General features: G+C 41.1%; 1 long non-coding RNA gene across 3 annotated transcripts in view; it reads right to left on the reverse strand.

The window, feature by feature from the left end:
* Nucleotides 1-487: 487 nt before the first annotated feature.
* The window catches only part of LOC109452776 (uncharacterized), a 162518-nt gene continuing 148530 nt past the window's right edge, over nucleotides 488-14475 (reverse strand). Inside the window, exons 5-7 of one of the 3 annotated variants that reach the window (XR_012492934.1) lie at nucleotides 3018-3489; nucleotides 2751-2878; nucleotides 488-568 (exon numbers count right to left, since the gene is read on the reverse strand). This is a non-coding gene — a long non-coding RNA (uncharacterized LOC109452776). Of the gene's footprint in view, nucleotides 569-2613; nucleotides 2879-3017; nucleotides 3490-14475 lie in introns of those variants that run through there. The other 2 variants (XR_012492933.1, XR_012492932.1) reach the window with 2 other exon arrangements.

Genomic DNA, 14475 nt, shown 5'->3' on the forward strand with positions numbered 1-14475 from the left:
GTAAAAGGAACATGGAAAACACAGCCTCTGACCATATGGGAGCCCCTGCATTTCTAGGCTGCATTCTGCCATGGTCCCATGTGTGCAGCTCCCACCGACCATGGCGAGCAGTACGAGTCTTGGATTGATGGCCACAGATGGCCTCGACCTGTAAGGCTCTGCTCTGTACTCAGCATCAGTTATGGAAAGAAAGGAAGTTTACTTTTAGGCCCACTACTGGCTATGCTTTTTATCTTTCTTCCTCTCCTACCTTTCCTCCTGAATCCCAGATCTATCTCTCCCTCCCTTCCTCCCTCCCTCCCTCCCTCCCTCCCTCCCTCCTTCCTTCCTTCCTTCCTTCCTTCCTTCCTTCCTTCCTTCCTTCCTTCCTTCCTTCCTCTTTTCTGTGAACATCTCTTCTCATTTTTGCAGTCTCTCTCTCTCTCTCTCTCTCTCTCTCTCTCATTCCCCTCTTTCTCCGCATCTTAGGCCTGTTCGCGTACTTGCATCTCTACTTCTCCAGTCTCTATTTCTCTTCTTATTCAGGCGCCTTCCTCAGATGCTGCTCACTTTCTTCCAAATGTAGTTTCTGCAAAGCATCAGAATCACAAACACTGGTGAAAACAAACAGGTCCAGCCAACAATTTCATTGGTGCTGAGCATTCTGGGGGAAAATGGGCTCCTAGACATTGATGGGTGACTATTTCGGAGGAGGAGGGGACACTCAGTAGTTGAGCTTGAAGTCTCTTTCACAGCCACTTTTAATCCTGTGATTCTTTGGAAGTGTGAAGAGAATTCTCTGGCTTTCTGTCTTTCCTTCACTACACATGGGTGCTGCCCACCTTCCTTAGCTCGGGGGCCCTCTGTCTTCAAAGCCACTTGAATCTTGCTCAGCTGCATCACCCTGACATTCTGTTTCTTCACATGTCCTTTGCTGACACGCCTTTGAGGACCTTCGGGATTCTACTGGGCCCACTCAGATAGTCCAGGATATTCTTCTCATCTCAAGATTCTTAAATTAATCACATGTGCAAGGTTCCTTTGGCCACATAAAGTAACATATTCACAGGTTCTGGGGATTAGGATGTGGCCATCTTTGGGGGACCATTTTGCTGCCTCATGAAAATCTTTCAATTTCTTTTAAAACCAGAAAAAAAGGACTTTTTGGTAGAAAAAATGGTTTCATATAAAATATTACTGTATTTGTCTTTAGACCAACAGAGCAAGATATTTTTAATATTATGGAAGAAGGGGGCCCCAAAGTTTAAAAAAAACAAATGGTTAGGTCCCAGTGAAGAACACAGGCACATTCTCACAATGTAGTGAAAGCAGTATCTAAGATAAGGGGGGTTGCAGTGGAGAGTACACACCTCGGATCACAAGGGCCATTAATAATTCATCTTTGCCAAGTGTTTATCAAGGAAATAATGGGCTGATGGAAAAAGAAACTGATTAGCATCCTCTAGGAGCACAAAGTGGTGAGAGTAAGGGATTTGTTATTAGACAGAACTAGGATTCACATTCAGGCTCTTTCACTCACTATGTGAGTGACCTCATAAGTTACATAACTTTCACAAGCATCAGTTTCCTAATATAGGATAATACCACCTATTTTATAGTAGGATTAATATGAATAAGTGTGATAAGGCATACAATGTATTCATCACAGTGCCAGGTACACAGTGGGCACTTAATAAACACCTGCTATTCTTGTTACTGTTTTTATTACTTTTATTATTACCATTATAATGATTAAATAATAGTTATTATAGTTTTTAATCCATATAACTCAAAATCACATAATCTGCCTCCAATAATTTTTAATTTGAAAAACCAAATATCAGTGGAGATAAGAACTTAGAGGGTCCACATTTAGAAGTTGGATCACTTGTTCCCTAGCAATAATCTGGCCCCAAAAAAGTAAACTGTGCCGGGCAGACTGGATGCTAGCTTTCCTCACTCCTTGGTGTGCAGTGCCCGAATAAAATAATTTTATCAAATCAATGGGCATTCTTGTGCAGAAAACAAGAAAGAAGCAGAGTCGTCCTTCTTTCAAGACACTAGTTCCAGAGTCTAGAGCTATGCTGTCCAATGTGGCAGCCACTACCCATATGTGATTACTTAAATTTAAATTAATTTAAATTAAAATTAAAAATCCAGGTCCTCAGTCACACCGCCTACATTTCAGATACTAAAGAGCCACATGTGAGTAGTGGTTACCATATGGAACAAGGCAGATGTAGAATTTTTTCATCATCACAGAAAGTAGTATTGGACAGTGCTGATCTAGTATAGAGTATTAGTTGCCTTAAATAGCCTATGTAAATAAATCCAATTATTATTTAATCTGATCTAACTTAAAACCATACAACTATGCAACCTGGTGGATGACAGGTCTTAGAAACCCCAAGATTTATCTCTTTTTTCATTGCCATTAGATGCTTTAATTTTTTATAACACATCTTCTACAGCATTCATAAATATCCATATTATGTTTGTGTAAATTCTGTGGTTATGCTTCTATAACAATATCCCCTCCACCCTCATCCCAACCGCCCCAGGCAATTTAAGGGAAAACAGAAAAAAAAAAACAAGAACAGTAAGCAGATATGACAAACTAACTGGTTAATTATTTAAATTTTCATTAGTCTTAGCATTGAAACATTTTTATTGCAACTCACAGGAGAAAGTATATTTTACATTGTAACTCAGGGCAAGCAGACACAAACACAATTGAAACAAAGTTTTCACAGAGTAATACTAACCCTTACCACAGGCGATGTATTCTGTTTCTATGTCCTGCTCTTCCTCTTCTTTTTCTTCCTCCTCCTTCTCCTCTTCCTTCTTTAGTGCTGGTTATCTACTACACTGATTTCATGGCTCCCAAAGGGGTCGTGATCTGGAGTTAGAAAGACATGGATTTAGACCAGGGTTGTAAATTCAAATGCTTAAAGTTGGTGGGCAAGTAACACAAATGGATGGCAAGGGCTGTGTGGGGCTACAGGAAATGGAGAGCACACGGCCCCTTGAAAACGTACAGTGGCTACTCAGCTCCAGCCAATCGTTTCCATGTAGGAACGTAGGTCTCTGTTGCTAGAACTTGTGATCGTTCAAGAGAAGGCAAATATCCAGATATTTTTGTGAAGCTTCCCAGTTTAGAAGTATGGCAGCTAATTCTTAAAATTTGAAACACTTGTCAGCCAAACAAAATAAATCTCTCATGTGATATTGTTCTGATTAAAGATGAATTTTCTAGTTCCAGGAGGAGAACTGGAAGCAGGTACTTCTTCAGTAAATGAGATTCCAAGCTCCCCAGAATGGACATAGCACACTCCTTCTGTCTTCTCATGACCTGATGGGGAAACAAGGAGGGAGCCTCAGCTGACGCAGGGGTTGAAAGCGATCATTTCTCTTGGAATGAGGCCATGTTTGGTGTCCACGGATTTCGAAGAAGGGCACAGGGGTTCAGTCATTCTAATAGCACAAGGTCCTCAAGAAACTGAGTTTAACCTTGTCCAATCAGGAGAGAGAGAGAGAGAGAGAGAGAGAGAGAGAGAGAGAGAGAGAGAGAGAGAGAGAAGCTCCGTCAGCAGGTTTCATTCAAGACTGTCCCTCAGTAATGGTCATTGGGGTCGCTCTCCATTTGAGGGTCAGCTCAGTTAGTTTTTACTCTTACCTAGACTGGCCAGGTATCCAGAGTCTGGACTGCCAAAGTACAAATATAATAGTTAATAAATCATCTATAGCTAAAACATACTTAAATTTCAAACAGAAATCCTGCTGCGGTATGAGTCAGCCTGCTTTGTATCCAATGCTTATGGGCTTTAATCTATTAGTAAAATTGCCAATATTCAAACATTTTTTAAATAAACTTTTTATTTTGGAATGATTATAGATTTATAGAGAAGTTGCAAAGATTTTATAAACTATTTCTGTGTATTTCCACCCCGCTTCCCATCATGTTAACATGTTACACGGTCATGGTACACTTGGCAAACTAAGAAATTAATATTAAATTAATACATTACTATTAACCGAACAACTTCATTTGGATTTCATCAGGTTTTTTTTTACTAATGTCCTTTTTCTGTTCCAGGATGCAATCCAGCATACTGCATTGCATTCAGTTCAACTTTTTTGACCTGTGTAAACCCAACACTCTAGGAATCAGTCTAGTAACCAAAGAAGTAAAGTCTTATTACAATGTAGCCATTAGATCCTAGGGAGGAGATTGTCTTGAGAACCCATCATCAACATGTATCTGTTGTGAAACTCATAGACACAGTCAATGGTTTGGTGGTTGCCAGAGGGTTAGGGGGTGGGGGGTGGAGGGTGGGAGATGAGGGTAAGGGGGATCAAATATATGGTGATGGAAGGAGAACTGACTCTGGGTGATGAACACACAATGGGATTTATAGATGATGTAATACAGAATTGTACACCTGAAATCTATGTAATTTTACTAACAATTGTCACCCCAATAAATTTAATAAAATAAAATAAAAAAATAGGCGAACAAAACATGTATCTGTTGCCAGTTTGAGATACGAATTTCATCTAGAACCTAGAGGCAGCCATTGACTTCCGAGTCTCTGTTTATTGGTTTAGCACGGTGACCGTCATGAAGTGGGTGCCAATGAACACGCGCTGAATATCTACTGCTTGTCAACAAACAAGAACTAAGTGCTTGGAAACCCACACAGGGACAGAATAACGACTTCCTGTCCAGAAATTGCTCTCTGATTAATTTCATTGTCCATCTAGAACTAATGTGACCTTGAAATATCAATGTTTGTATTCGTTCACTGGGGCAGCCATAACAAAGTATCACGGACTGGGTTGCTTAAAGAACAGAATTTTATTTCCTTACAGTTCTGGAAGCCAGAAGACTGAGACCAAGGTGTCGGCAGGATCCATTTCATCTGAGGCTTCTCTCCATGGATTGTGGATGCTCTCTGTACATGTCTGCATCCACATTTCCTCTTCTTATGAGGATACCAGTCACGGTGGATTAGGGACCACCCTAATCACCTCATTGTCACTTAATTACCTCTTTAAAGATCCTGTCTCCAAATATAGTCACATTCTGAAATACTGGGTCTTAGGACTTCAACATATAAATTTTGGGAGGACAGAACTTGGCCCACACAATATTAAGTACAGGAATTAGAGTAAAGGTCAATGGAAGAATGGTCCTGAATCCCAATGTCACGCATCCTCAGAGACCAGGTCTGTGCTCTTTCCTGACTATTCTGAATGCTTGACTTCACGACTACACGTTAGTTACTATCAGATAGTGTTCCCTCATTTTATGATGCACTCCCCTCAACTAACCTGGATCTCTAAAGTGCCTCCAACCAGCTGAAAAGCCTCTAGAAGTTACTCTCTCTGTCTCTATGTATTTGTTTGACTGACTGGATACCCTTCCTGACCACCTGCAATGCAGGGGAGTGAGCATTAGCAGCAGCGTTGCTGGTAAGGCCTGAAAGCAGTGCATAAAGCCCTTCATCACTGAGATTCTGTGCTTCTAAGAATGTGGGTGGGTCCAAAGCACATTTTTCTAACTTGTATGGGTGCACATGCACTAGGGAGCATTATAATTTTAAAAGAAACTTACCTACAAGGCTGCAATCTGTATTTGGAGACTTTTAAAAATGAAAACAGTCACAGTTTGCAGATGTTGCCTGACAGGCAGGCGATTGGGGGAAAAAAATTAAATAATGAATGGGCCAAGTGCACCAGGGGCAGGAGTCTGAAGTATAAGCCTCCAGAGTAGACACTTTGATAAAGAAAGGCTGCAGGGGAAAAGCAATTCATGGGAGGAGGCCAGGAAAAAATGAGCCCAGAAAAAGTTTCTGGGGGACAGGAGGAATCAGGGAGCCTACAGGATGGGAGAACGGTGACCAGTGTGCTCGCCAGACTGTCATTAGCCCCAAATTATCAGGCACCTGAAACAACAAGGTCAAGAATGTGACCTGAATGATACATGAAATATTTGTTTAGGAAACCACATGGTGGGATAAAGTCTCAAAGAGTTAAATCCGGGTGCTTACCTTTTCTGATTTCAGAATTAAACAACAAAAGTTCAAGCAAAGCCTATGAGGCTGGGAACATTTTTTTTTTTTTTTTTTTTTTTTTTTTTTATGAATATGCTGAAGAAAACTGATAGGAGACTGAGAGTGGGGAGTGGGCAGGGCCCTGACAAATCTTCTGGTGTGGGGACCAGCAGAGGGCAGGAAGAATGCAGGGGACAGGCGGGGCCTCAGTCCTTTCCCGAATGGCCAGCAGCCCCACCCCCTAAGGCATCCGGATTCCAGGCCTCCAGGCATGGAGGACAAAGGGCCCTTCCCCCCTTGTCAGCCTTCCTGTTCCCGGGGATTTTGTAGTCAGGCCCTTTGATCAAACTAAGGACATTATGTCTGCAGACAACTGCTTTAAATATTAAGATTTCAGGGCTGGCTGTCAGGTCCCCTGGTGTTCCCAGTGAAAGGGATTATGCCTGGTCTCCTTAGGATTTCTGCCCCAACACCCCGTGAAGTCACCAGTTCTCTAACGGGGCTTTCTAATGCTGTCCCAACCCTTAAAAAGAGTTGTTAGGAGATGGGGGTGGTGGATGCATTCTCAACCTAAGTCCTCCATCTTTACTGTTTCTGGTGGTAGTTGCTTAAATGTTCTTTACAAATTCCCACAACAGAATGAGAATCCACCGATGGAGGGCCAAAGTAAATCTCAGACAAAGACATACTTTAAGTCCTGGCCTGGGAGCCAGGGCTCCAGGGATTCTAGACCTGGTTTTCCAGCTTAGGTGCTGAATCAGTTTCTGTCATTCAGCCTCGCTGGTTCTGAGTTTTCTCTTTTTTAAAAAAAATTAGAAATATGAATTTGGCAAGCTCTGAAGCTAGATTTACAAATCTGTGATTCTTTCACTGTTACTCGAGAAAGAATGTTGCCCTTACAATGACGTAAGTACTATGTATTTCATTGACTTCAAAAAATAGGTACATAGCAAGCAAAAAAATGCACAACCCCCTTCAAAAACTAGTTTAGATGGTAGCACTTTCTCTATAACTCACCAATTTAACAGGGAGTTGGTGTCTAACAACAAGGAAGATTGTAATGCCTCTGGATAACTCTGTTCTGATGTTACTTAGAGAAAATAGAATGACAACTCTGTTCCAGAAGGGTCCATTTCTCTTGCGCTTGGTCCGTGGAACACTTCTCTTTCTAGTCAAGGGGAATTCCCTTCCTCACATGAGTAGCAAGAAAAGTAAGGGGGTGTAAGAGAAGAGAAATAGATCCTCTTGAGACCTACCGAGAGTTGTTCAAGATTTGCCATAAAACTGTATTTATTTAACAAAGCAACAAATTAGAATCTATATCTGGAAGCACCTTTGTTAAGTAATGATTGAATTAACCGCATCTGGAAAAGTGCTGAGAATGTTAGAAATGTCTTATTATTATTATTGGTGACACATTTCTATATCTTATATTAGCTGAACTCAATAAAATTATACTAGGCCTACACATCAGACCTCAAATAGTTCAGGAGTTCACATTCAGTGTCTTTTGTTTAGGATTATACGGAAGTAGTTTCTGGATGTCAGAATCCCAGGGTTTATCTAATTTTTTCCCTGATCTTTGCTTTTAGATTAAAAAAAAAAAAAAAATGCTGCGGGACCTTGCCAATCTCTCAGAGCTTCTATTGCCATAATATTCGGGATGAACTAGGGAGATGTTTCGGGGTTTCTAAGGAGAGCCCTGTGTCTGACTCTGTCCCTATACCAGGTTGTTATTTTGATCTTTTGGTCTCATCCAGAATCAAGATTTCATCCATTCTCATGGGCCATCACTTTATGAGGCTAATACTTCATAAATCTCCGCTTCCAGATTCCATCTCTTTCTTGAGCCCATCTTATTGTACTAATCAAGAAAACTTGGATGTTCTTCAGGTATGTAAGACTTAATTCATGATGTTCCTTCCAAAAAGTTGCCTTCCTGACATCCCTTATTCTATTGCCAGCAACACTGTTCTCTTGGCCACCGACTTAAACTTCAGCATCCTCTCTAGTCATCTTTGTTAACCGTAGTTTAGTCATCACATCTTAGCAGTTCTTCCCTCACAGTGCCTTTCTGGCCAACTAACTTCCATCACCCTGGTCTGAATCCTTATCCCCTGATCTTTTGGCTGCCACATTCTGCCCAATCACCATGCAAGTTCATTCAAATGTATTCATTCATTCAGCAAATATCTGCTGGGAGCCTTCTCTGTTCTCTTCAAAAGCCCTCTGTAGCACATTGATTGACATCTAGGGAATAAGATGTAAACTCCGGAACCTGACATTCAGCCCCGCTACCACCCCACCTAAACTTGACCTCCATTCACACCTCATATGCACCACCTCTTTTCCAGAGAAAAAGTTCCACTCCATTTTTTTCTGAAAATACTTACAGGAACCTCCCTTCTTTGGACTCCCTACCTGGAAGTTCTTTCTTCTTTCCTCACTTAACTATAAACAATTCTCCTGTGGCAGCTATTCCTTTCACTCAGTTCCTATAACTTTATGGTTTACTCTGTTTCCTTCACAATTGGCACTTGCAAAATTGTATTGCTCTCTATCTCTATATTTCCTATGTTCTGTCTCCTCAACTGGACTATGAGCCCCTCAAGAGAGATACAGTGTCTGAATGCATCTCCCTGACCCATCAGTCTAATGAAATCAGTTGCAAGAAGGAAGGACAATGAACAATGATGGAATCCATACAATATACCACAGACCCTTTATATATTGGGGTTTCCTTTTAACATTTCATTTGATGTTCTATACCAGGGTGCAGCCCATCTGTTTTTATAAACAAAGTGTTATTAGCACAGAGACACACCTTTTCATTTAAATATTGTCCATGGCTGCTTTTGTGTTACAATGGCAGAGTTGAGTTGTGACAGACACAGCGTGGTCAGCAAAAACTAAAATATTTATTATTTGTCTCTTTAAGAAAAAGTTTGCTGACTCCTGGTCTAAACAACCAGAGGAGGTAAGATCTGTTATTACATGTTTCTATAGCTGAGGAAACAGAAGTTCAGAGAGTTTGAGTAAATTGCTTAAGGTCACACAGCTAATAAGGGACCCAGCAGAAACTTGAAGCCAGGTCTATGTGATTCCAGGACCCATAGGCTTTTCATTTGACGGCAGGATATAGTCAATGATTGCTAATGTGTAATGGTAGTGAGGATATCATCTATGTAATACCCCTTGGCTTTTCTTCAGACTTTCGTAGGAAGTAATCCAGTGGCTGAAATTAACTGGGATTTTTCAGGCATACATCACATCCCTCCGACCTACTGCATTGACATTATTGTATAAGACATTTTCTGCAATTTTCCACCATAGCAGTTATCTCACGCTACTGTAATTACCTCCAGAAAGACATGATGACTTGCGGCCAGGGGCTGTGTCTTGTGCCCTGCAACATGGTCCAGGCAAAAAATAAACCCTCAACATATGTACGTTGCAGGATATCCGTTGCAGGCATGACTGTTATTTTGAGAGAGAGAGGAGGTATTTGCACAACTAGCAGATTTCAGCAGAAGTTGGTATAGGAACCCTCCCACTAAGGGGTCAGAGACCACCGTGGTTTCATTCCCTGTGCCATCACTTACTGGCTTTACCACCATGGACAAGATGCCTAATCTGTATAAACTTTTGTACTATTATCTGTAAAATGGAAATCATACAGTTATTTTGATGAGATCAAATAAGACAAGTAAAGCACTTACATCAATTCTTGGCACAGAGAAAGCAATCAACAAACACAAGTTGTTATATTAATATTGGCTAAAGTCTTTGCCTCGGTGCTCAGAAACTTGATTTCATTTTGAACAGTCCTAAAATTACACAAAGTGGGAAAGGCAACAAAAACAAACAACACGCAGGCACGGAAAGAAGGAGACAAGAGAAGGATGACAAAGAAAGCAACTAAGTCCCTCTTCTCTTTATCTCTGCAAAAGGTTTCCAGAAGATACTGTTTTTACCGATAAATGAAGATACTTGTGTTCTCAGGAATATGCCCTGCCCTACAGAGGAAAATGAGGGGAAGGAAATTTGATCGGAACAATAGTTTCAGAAGACAAGCCCCAAATATTAATACAGAGAGGGGATCAAAGAGTTTGTAAAACAGCCCACAGTCATATTAATTATTGCACATAATGGCCAGCAATGCCAAAATGGACCCCTCTCTGAGGTTTGCATCATTACCTGAAAGTAATTCAACTGCTGCCAAGATCCCACATCATGTGAATCAGTTCTACCTGGAGTAACTATTAGGGTTAGAATCATGCCCCATGAGAAGTCTTGACTTCATGAATGTGATTGAGAGCTTATTGAAGGAGGCAGGATTTGTCTCAGCCTTCACGGGAGAGAAGGAATGGCTGTGCTGCTGATGGTGCCATCAATCGCTGGGTTACAAGCTCGGGTCCTTTCTGCTGAGTTTCAGAAATCCAATACAGAATGAGTCCCTTCTGGATTCTTGGACTATTTTAGAACAGCTTTCATTACGACGTGATTCCCATTGATTTCCTGTTCCTTTTATGCTTTAAGTTCAACTAGAAGTCTGAACTATATCTAAATGCTTTTTAAAAAACAAAAAGGAAAAGGGGGATGGTGGTGGAGACAACGTCTCAGACTCTGAATGTCTTTTCCCTATAGATTTGTTTTTCCTTTAGAATATCAAATTATCCCCTTTGCACACACTTTACTCTTTAGTAATTTGGTTTTATATCTTCATTAAATGATTTCAAATGACATAAAAAAATAAAACAGAGGTCCACGTTTTATCTAGTTTTGTAAAATTTAATTCTTGGAGCTGGAAAATCCATTTGTTCTCTAAAATGAATCATGCATATCTTGGAGCAGGCTACCAGCCAGAGGAAGTGAGATTTGCCAATATGGTGGCTACTCTGCTGACATGATATATGACTTCACAATGGGCCTCTGAGAACCCTGAAAAGACCCACGAAGTCTGATACCTGCCTTTCTACACCCTCTTCTTAGGACATGGGTCACTTGGGTTCCTGCAATAAGTCACTCTTCTTGTATCATGAGATACTTCCCTAAGCATCCCAGATTGGACCCAGTATTAGTGCCTCAGCCAAAGGCAACCAGAAGTAGGTTAAATACCAGGAAGACTTGTGGTCTATGAAGACATTTTGGCTTGAAACCTCTTGCCAGTAGGGGTGTTCCACATTGGACGGTGACCAACCCAGCCAGAGTCTCTCTTGAGGTCTTATGATGTTGGGAGTGGGGGGAGGAAACCTAAAGCGCAATAAAAGGGACAGGCTAGGATCCATGGCATGAGCAGGGGCAGCCCTGTCATAGAGTAACTGAAACAAATAGGAGCCAATTTAAAGAATGCAAAAGTCACTGAAATCCAGAGCAGTGGCTGTCACATACATATATACAAACACATATACATGTACATATACATGTAATTCTTGTTTGAAGTATACTTCAAACTGCCTCCCTGCTCCCTAAGGATTTTTCTAGTAGGCTGTGTGTGCGTGCGTGCGTGCGTGTGTTTGGTGGTGGTGGTGGTGGTGGTGGTGGTGGAGATAGGGGGTGCAGTTCACAGACTAAGAATATGAAGTGATTTCTATGTGCCTGACACTTGTTCTGGTTGCTTTCCATTGGACAAAAACAAGTTCAGAGAACTTGAGTGAATTTCTTGTCTTTAATTTCTGATCAGCTTGGTTAGTCTCTTAGTATAATTCTGAAGAAATCATGCCAAACTGGCAGAAAGTTTGAGGGAGTTTGAACCAGGCAGAAAAGGTCCTGTGCATAAATCTCAATAGTGAAAGATATGAAGGGTGGCCCAGAGCAGCAGGTCGCTGACACCTGGAGTAAGATGGGATTAAGGCAGGGATTGTGTCCCTTCAAAATTCATATATTGAAGCTCTAACCCTCAGTATTTCAGAATGTGACTATACGAGGTGTGATCAAAAAATTAGGTAAATGCAATAGAAAAAAAATTTATTGCAGTAAAAGACACATTGCCATTAATCCCTCTCAACACACACTCTCTTGCTTCTAACACATTTTTCCCATCGTTTTTGCCACTTTCTGAAGCAGTTCTGGAAGTCCTCTTTCATGAGTGTCTTTAGTTGCACTGTTATGGCTGCCTCCATGTCCTGAATCGATTCAAAACATTTACTTTTCATGGTCATTTTGACTTTAGGGAAGAGCCAGAAGTTGCATGGTATCAGATCCGGTAAATAAAGTGGGTGAGGACACACTGTAATGTTTTTGTCTGACAGAAATTGCCATACCAAGAAGCAATGTGTGACACAGAGCATTGTCATGATAGAGGATGAAACCATTTACCCATTTCATGTTAATGCATTGTTCATGATCTGTAATTTACAGCACACTTTAAAACACACCTTCTCTCAACTGTAGCTCACACTTGACTGACTGCACAGAACAAGTTGAAACTTGCCACACACCGTTACTAAGCTTCTACGCACTGCTTCCTGTATTGAAGACCCCTTCCTTTCTGTTGGATGGCACTTGGCAGCAGCAGTCACTGTATGTTTTGATCACACCTCGTATTTGTAGATAGGGTCTTTTAAAGAGGTGACTAAGTTAAAATGAGGCCATTAGGGTGGGCCCTACTAATCCAATCTGATTGGTATCTTTATAAAAAGATGAAATTTGACACACAAAGAGACATCAGGGGTGTGCACCTAGAAAAGACCATGTGAGGACACTGCGAGAAGGCCACTAGGTACAAGCCAAGGAGAGAGAGGCCTCAGAAGAAACCATACCTGCTGGCGCCTTGATCTCAGACTTCCAGCCTTTAGAACTGTGAGAAATAAATTTCTATGGTTTAAGCCATCAGCCTGTGGTATCCTGTTATGACAACCCTACCAGCCTAATACAGGTGGCATGCAGAAGGACTTACTCCGTGAGGAGTCAGGAGTGTCTGCGATCCATCTGTAGTGAACTGGTGTCATTTCTGTCCATTTAAGAGCATGCTGGGAAGGGGAAGACATCTGCATTTGACTGCCTACTGTGTGCAGGCAGAGATAGATCTGCTCTATATGCTCATATTTAATCTTCAGAAGCTGGTGAAGTGGTTTACTCTCCTTTTGCAGAAGAGGAAGTTGAGGCTTAGCCAGTAAAGAATCATGCCTGGGTTTACCAGAGAGGGTCAGGCGTGTCAGGCTTCCAGGCAGACACCAGGTCGCCGCCTAGGATCACTCTGACAGGGGGGAAGTTCTGGGTCAAAGACAGATTCCAGAGGGGCTGCTGTTGAGACCTGTTCAATATCACTGACAGCCAAAAATGCCAAGGGCTGGCTAGTGTGGTAAAGCAAAGTGGCTCAGTCCACAAACTTTGGGTTATGCTCATGGCCCTGCCACCTACTCGCTGTTAGATCCTGGGCAAATCACTTTCTCTTAGTAGCCTCATTTCTTTACCTGAGAGAGAGAGAGAGAGAGAGAGAGAGAGAGAGAGAGAGAGAGAGATTTTAAAGAATTGGCTTGGCAAGTTCAAAATCCGATAGGCAGGCTGACGATTGAGGAATAGTTACAGTTTGGGTCCACAGGCAGTCTAATATAGAGCGACGTTGCAGATGAAGTCCAAAGGTGGTCTGCTGGAGAACCCTTCTTGCTGGGAGGAGGTCTGCTTTTAGTCTACTCAGACCCTCAACTGATTGATGAGGCCCACTCACATTATGGAGTGCAATCTGCTTCACTCAAAGTCTACCAATTTAAATGTAAATTTCAGCCCAAAACATCCAGAAACATCCAGAATAACGTTTGACCAAATATCCAGGTACCTAGCCAAGCTGACACACAAAAATTAACCATCATGCAGTGCTTGGCACTTAGTAAGTGCTCAGTAAATGCTCACTATGCTTACTTTTTATCATTCTTATTAATATGAAAAAAAGAACATCTTTTCTCTTATTGACTCAATTGTTGTCATGCTCAACTGCCATGTTCAGGGTTAAAGGAAGAAAAAAAATGCATGGTCTAAAGAGAAACAGAACTGGCCAAACTGTTGTGAAACCAAACCCTTTCTTTCTCAGAAAGTAAAGAGGAAAAAGTTTTGGCACATCTGGATAAATAATAGCTGTATTATACTTTCTCTGGATAAAAAGATTATCAATATTATAATTATAGGATCTGTTTGAAAGGAATATAACTACCTTTTTATTATTACAATATAGTTGAAATATAATATTATGTTAGTTTCAGGTGTGCAGCATAGTGAATTGACATTTATATACCTTACAATGTGATCAAAACGATGTCTAGTAACTATCTGTCACTGTATGAAGTTATTACAATATTATTGACTGTATTCCCTATGCTTTACATTATATCCCTGGACCTTATTTATTTTATAACTTAAAGTTTCTACCTCCTTTTCTATTACAAATGGGTCTGCTTTTTCTCAGATGACTAAGTTGTAGTCAGACCTTCACCTCAAACCTCTG

Source organism: Rhinolophus sinicus, linkage group LG02, assembly GCF_036562045.2.
Source record: "Rhinolophus sinicus isolate RSC01 linkage group LG02, ASM3656204v1, whole genome shotgun sequence".
In the NCBI taxonomy this organism is placed as follows: Eukaryota; Metazoa; Chordata; class Mammalia; order Chiroptera; family Rhinolophidae; genus Rhinolophus; species Rhinolophus sinicus.